Source organism: Procambarus clarkii, chromosome 56, assembly GCF_040958095.1.
Source record: "Procambarus clarkii isolate CNS0578487 chromosome 56, FALCON_Pclarkii_2.0, whole genome shotgun sequence".
In the NCBI taxonomy this organism is placed as follows: domain Eukaryota; kingdom Metazoa; phylum Arthropoda; class Malacostraca; order Decapoda; family Cambaridae; genus Procambarus; species Procambarus clarkii.
The window spans coordinates 21,273,572-21,280,481 of record NC_091205.1 but is presented as its reverse complement, the minus strand read 5'-3'; positions in this window follow the sequence as shown (position 1 = coordinate 21,280,481).

Genomic DNA, 6,910 nt, shown 5'->3' with positions numbered 1-6,910 from the left:
ACATGCTGTGTTAGGAAATTCCTGTCAATAACGTCTACCAGCTTCGCTCCCCAGGTCTCCTCCCCGCCATGGGGATTCCTCGTTTCCCAATCTATCTCTCCGTGATTTAGGTCCCCCATGACCAGCAGCTTCGCTCTCATTCTATGCGCTAAAGTTGCTGCCCACTGCAGTTCAGCCATACATGTCTTGTTGCTGTCCTTGTACTCCTGCCTGGGACTTCTACTGTTTGGTGGGGGATTGTAGAGTATCAAGATTACAATCTTTTTCCCATCCACTGTCAGAGTTCCATGTATGAAGCTTGTGCTTTCATTGGTACCCGGATTTTCCAGCTCATCAAACTTTCATTTCCGCTTTATTAGTAGTGCCACTCCTCCTCCCTGTCTCTGTGTCCTTTCTTTTCTTATCACCTGGTACCCCTCTGGAAAGATTGCATCCGAGATCATGCCATTTATTTTAGTTTCCACTATTGCCACTATGTCTGGGTCTGCCTCACTAACTCTTTCTTTTATCTCTTCTGCTTTATTGGCTACCCCATCAGCATTGGTGTACCAAACCTTGAGACTCTTCTTGGAAATTCGGGTGTCAGAGTTCCCCCTTTCACCAGGGGTCTGGGGGGAACTGGGGGGTGTCTGGGGGGCAAGTGGGGGCTGTGGGGGTGAGTGGGGGGGTGCTAGGGGGGTGCCTGGGAGTGCCTGGTAGGCGAATGGGGTCTGGGCATCTAGGGGGGTAGGAAGGGCATAATGGGTCTGAAAGTTAGGGGTCTGAATAGCATAGGGGGGTTGAGAAATAGAGTGAGACTGAGAGTCAGATAGAGGTTGAGAGGTTGGGGGGGAGAGGGATACTGAGGGCGGAGAGCTGAGATGAGAATGGAGCATGGGTGCTGGGAGTGGAAGAGAGGGTATATTAGTTAGGGGGGAATCGGGGGTAGGTGGGGGTTTTGGGGTAGAAGAGGGGAAGAGTGTGTGTGTGTGTGTGTGTGTACTCACCTAGTTGTACTCACCTAGTTGTGCTTGCGGGGGTTGAGCTCTGGCTCTTTGGTCCCGCATCTCAACCGTAAATCAACATGTGTACAGATTCCTGAGCCTATTGGGCTCTATCATATCTACACTTGAAACTGTGTATGGAGTAAGCCTCCACCACATCACCTCCTAATGCATTCCATTTGTCAACCACTCTGACACTAAAAAAGTTCTTTCTAATATCTCTGTGGCTCGTTTGGGCACTCAGTTTCCACCTGTGTCCCCTAGTGCGTGTGCTCCTTGTGTTAAATAGTCTGTCTTTATCTACCCTATCAATTCCCTTGAGAATCTTGAATGTGGTGATCATGTCCCCCCTAACTCTTCTGTCTTCCAGCGAAGTGAAGTTTAATTCCCGTAGTCTCTCCTTGTAGCTCATACCTCTCAGCTCGGGTACTAGTCTGGTGGCAAATCTTTGAACCTTTTCCAGTTTAGTCTTATCCTTGACTAGATATGGACTCCATGCTGGGGCTGCATACTCCTGGATTGGCCTGACATATGTGGTATACAAAGTTCTGAAGGATTCTTTACACAAATTTCTGAATGCCGTTTGTATGTTGGCCAGCCTGGCATATGCCGATGATGTTATCCTCTTGGTATGGGCTGCAGGAGACAGGTCTGGCGTGATATCAACTCCCAAGTCTTTTTCTTTCTCTGACTCCAGAAGATTTTCCTCTCCCAGATGATACCTTGTATCTGGCGTCCTGCCCCCTACACCTATCTTCATTACATTACATTTGGTTGGGTTAAACTCTAACAACCATTTGTTTGACCATTCCTTCACCTTATCTAGGTCTTCTCTAAGCCTCAAACAGTACTCTTCTGTCTTAATCCTTCTCATAATTTTGGCATCGTCCGCAAACATTGAGAGAAATGAATCTATACCCTCCGGGAGATCATTTACATATATCAGAAACAAGATAGGACCGAGTACAGAGCCCTGTGGGACTCCACTGGTGACTTCACGCTAATCGGAGGTCTCACCCCTCACCGTAACTCTCTGCTTCCTATTGCTTAGGTACTCCCTTATCCACTGGAGCACCTTACCAGCTACACCTGCCTGTTCCTCCAGCTTATGTACCAGCCTCTTATGCGGTACTGTGTCAAAGGCTTTCCGACAATCCGAGAAAATGCAGTCCGCCCAGCCCTCTCTTTCTTGCTTAATCTGTGTCACCTGGTCGTAGAATTCTATTAAGCCAGTCAGGCAAGATTTACCCTCCCTGAACCCATGTTGGTGATTTGTCACGAAGTCCCTTCTCTCCAGATGTGCTAACAGGTTTTTTCTCACGATCTTCTCCATCACCTTGCATGGTATACAAGTCAAGGATACTGGCCTGTAGTTCAGTGCCTCTTGCTTGTCGCCCTTTTTGTATATTGGGACCACATTCGCCGTCTTCCATATTTCTGGTAGGTCTCCCGTCTCCAGTGACCTACTATACACTATGGAGAGTGGCAAGCAAAGTGCCTCTGCACACTCTTTCAGTACCGATGGCGAGATCCCGTCTGGACCAACAGCCTTTTTAACATCCAGATCCAGCAGGTGTCTCTTGACCTCCTCTCTCGTAATTTCGAATTCTTCCAAGGCCGCCTGGTTTACTTCCCTTTCTCCTAGCACAGTGACCTCACCTTGTTCTGTTGTGAAGACCTCTTGGAACCTCTTGTTGAGTTCATCACACACCTCTTTGTCATTCTCTGTATACCTGTCCTCGCCTGTTCTAAGTTTCACTACCTGTTCTTTCACTGTTGTTTTCCTTCTGATGTGACTGTGGAGTAGCTTTGGTTCGGTCTTGGGTTTGTTTGCTATATCATTTTCACAGCTTTTCTCTGCTTCTCTTCTCACCCTGACATACTCATTCCTGGTTCTCTGGTATCTCTCTCTGCTTTCTGGTGTTCTGTTATTCCGGAAGTTCCTCCACGCCCTTTTGTTCAGTTTCTTTGCTTCCATACATGCCCTATTATACCATGGATTCTTCTTTTGCTTCTCGGATTTTTCCTTTTGGACCGGGATGTATCTGCTTACTGCCTCCTGACAATTTTGGGTGACATAGTCCATCATATCTTGTACAGACTTAGCTCTGAGGACTGTGTCCCAAGGTATTCCCCTTAGGAAGCTTCTCATCTCCACATAATTTCCCTTTCGGTATGCCAGCCTTTTGTTTCCTAGTTCTTTTTCGGGGAGGGGGGAGGGGATAATTCCAGCTCTACCAGGTACTCAAAGTTCAATACACTGTAATCACTCATTCCCAAGAGTGCTTCCATCTTGACTTCCCTTATATCCCACTCATTTAGGGTAAATATCAGATCAAGCATTGCTGATTCATCCTCTCCTCTCATTCTTGTTGGATCCTTGATGTGCTGGCTTGGAAGTTTCTTGTTGCCACGTCCAGCAGCTTAGCTCTCAATGTTTCTGGTCCTCCATGCGGGTCTCTGTTCTCCCAATCTATCTTCCCATGGTTGAAGTCTCCCATGATTAGTAGTCCAGATCCATTTCTGCTAGCAACAGAAGCTGCTCTCTCTATTATGTTAATGGTGGCCATATTGTCTCTATCATATTCCTGTCTGGGTCTTCTGTCATTTGGTGGTGGATTATATATGACTACGACTATAATTTTTTGCCCTCCAGTTGTTATTGTTCCTATTATGTAGTCACTGAAACCTTCACATCCCTGAACAACCAACTCCTCAAAATCCCAGCCTTTTCTTACCAGCAGGGCTACACCACCACCACTACCTCTTCCTTCTCTCTCTTTCCTCATAACATAATAGTCCTGTGGGAACACTGCATTTGTTATTGTTTTCGTCAGCTTTGTTCCTGTGAGAGCTATTATGTCTGGGTTTTCCTCTAGTACCCATTCTCCAAGTTCATTTCCTTTATTTGTAATTCCATCTATGTTAGTGTACATTGCCTTAAGGCTCACTTTCTTCTGTCCCTTCTCAAATCTCCTCCTTGGTGAGTGTTCTGCTGGTGGAGGAAGCTGTGCCATGGGTGTGAGGATTTGTGAGGTGAATACCAGGGATGCAGAGGATATTGGGATGAGGGGTGGGGGGTCAAGTGAAGGGGGAGGGACAGGGAGGGTATGGGGTGAAAGGGGCGGGAGGACAGGAAGGAAAAGGGGGTTTTCTATGCAGAGGAGGGTGGTGGGGTTGCCCTCCCCGCAGGTGTTACTGGGTAGCTGGTTGTGGGTTCCCCCCCTCGCCTCTGGGGGTGATGTGTTGGGAGCTGTGGTTTCCTGGTTTTCCCCTGTGGGTGTGTGTGCGTGTGCGTGTGTGTGTGTGTGTGTGTGTGTGTGTGTGTGTGTGTGTGTGTGTGTGTGTGTGTGTGTGTGTGTGTGTGTGTGTGTGTGTGTGTGTGTGTGTGTGTGTGTGTGTGTACTCACCTATTTGTGCTTGCAGGGGTTGAGCTTTGGCTCTTTGGTCCCGCCTCTCAACTGTCAATCAACTGGTGTACAGATTCCTGAGCCTACTGGGCTCTATCATATCTATATTTGAAACTGTGTATGGAGTCAGCCTCCACCACATCACTGCCTAATGCATTCCATTTGTCAACTACTCTGACACTGAAAAAGTTCCTTCTAACGTCTCTGTGGCTCATGTGGGTACTCAGTTTCCACCTGTGTCCCCTTGTTCGCGTCCTACCAGTGTTGAATAGTTTATCCTTCTTTACCCGGTCGATTCCTCTGAGGATTTTGTAGGTTGTGATCATGTCTCCCCTTACTATTCTGTCTTCCAGTGTCGTAAGGTGCATTTCCCGCAGCCTTTCCTCGTAACTCCTGCTTCTTAGTTCTGGGACTAGTCTAGTGGCATACCTTTGAACTTTTTCCAGCTTCGTCTTGTGCTTGACACGGTACGGGCTCCATGCTGGGGCCGCATACTCCAGGACTGGTCTTACATATGTGGTGTACAAGATTCTGAATGATTCCTTACACAGGTTCCTGAACGCTGTTCTGATGTTAGCCAGCCTCGCATATGCCGCAGACGTTATTCTTTTTATGTGGGCTTCAGGAGACAGGTTTGGTGTGATATCAACTCCTAGATCTTTCTCTCTGCCCGTTTCATTAAGTACTTCATCTTGATTTGATTGTTGCCGCCGAAGGCGGCTAGTTTATTGTGCACCCCATACTCATCCTGTGAGCGGTAGCGCAAAAGCATTACAGAGGGCACAAAAGGTCTTTATCAGACCTCATCTTAGATTATTACATAAACAATTTCTTCAATCCTTCACACCTTATAGATACAATGTCAGCTAGTTACAGAGAAAGTGCTATTACAAGAGCTACATATTTACAGTAAGTCATCATACATTAATGGTAGGTCTTGTCGTTAATACATAATAGTTTGGCCAATGGGGATATTACAGAGTCATAGGGAAGCTTCTGTTTATTATTAGTCCTCACAATACACTACTTGTTTCTGAATCTCATATGTCGTTCATCTACTGGAAGCAAAATGTGGGTACAGTGCAAGGATTTCAGGTAATTTATCCATGGTAATAAGATAGGTTGCCATATCATACAGAGTGAGCTTAGATTTATCTCTAAAAGGCTCAATTTTACAACAATCCAAGATATAGTGTTCGAGTGTGTGTCCCTTCCTATGTCCACACACTTTACACTTTACTTCATCTAGATCCCTATACAAGCCGAACTGCCAGAGATACTTGTAGCCAAGTCTTATACGAGCTGTGACAACATCTGTTAGTCTACTGACTTTGTTACTTGCCCCATACACATGTTTTACTTCACACATTTCATTGTGATGAACAATGGACCTACTAGTTCCAGTTTGCACTGTTCTACTTTCTTCAAATCCATCTAGGAGTTCTCGTCTAATGACACTTTTAAGGGACCTATTTGATAACTCAAGATTCCATTCAATACTGTCTTTATTTACTGCAGCCTTAGCAAGGGCGTCAACTTTGTCATGTTCCTGCATGCCAATGTGAGAAAGAATCCACAACATTTTTATATTTACCCTCTTGCTAAGTATTCTTACATATCTACGTCTAGCTTCCAAGACAAGCACGTTATTACTTGATTGCAAACTGTTTATTGCTCGTAGTGAGGATAGGGAGTCAGAAATAATTAAGCTGTCTACTTCAGTGTTGTCAATAATTTCGAGTGCTACCAGTATCGCTACCAACTCGGCTTGCATTGTGGACGCCCAGTTACTAATTCGGATATTTCTTTGAATTGTGCTGCCATCGGGCTGATGAGCAATAACAGCACTTCCTGCCCTCCCTGTAGCTGTATTGAGTGATCCGTCAGTGTATATGGTCTGTGCAATGTTGTTTTCAGCTTGTATATTGTGAATGTGTTCTATGGTGCTTAATTTAGCGGCAAGCTGAGCATGAGGGTTGCTTGTGATTAGTTTCTTGGTGGGGTATGCAGGGGTCAGGATGTCAAAAAGTACTATCTGCCAGGGTGGAAGGAAGTGCTGTACTCTTTCATCTGTATATACATCGTGCAGTCCATCATTTTAATATGAGTGGCAGTTCTTTGAATCCATTTAGACTCGCTAGTTCCATTTCTTATGTGTTCTAACAGTGCAACTGACACAATGTTGTTTTTGTTATCACGCAGCAGCTTTAGTCCCATCATAAGATTAATTTCAAATATTCTATCTCGAATGCCAAGTATATTTAATTCTTTCCGCATGTTGAGAACTTTGGTAGTTATAGGACAGCTAAGTATAATTCTGTGTGCTTCATTTTGCATTTTTTCCAGTCTATCAATACTTTTGCCATTCTGCAGGACCAAAGCTGGTGCATGATAGTCTATCAGAGACCTTATATACGCTAAATACATCATTCTTGCTATTCTAATATTAACACCATATTTCGGGCTGTACCCCACTACAGTTCTGAGAGCCTTGAGTCTGTCTCTACATTGTTGATG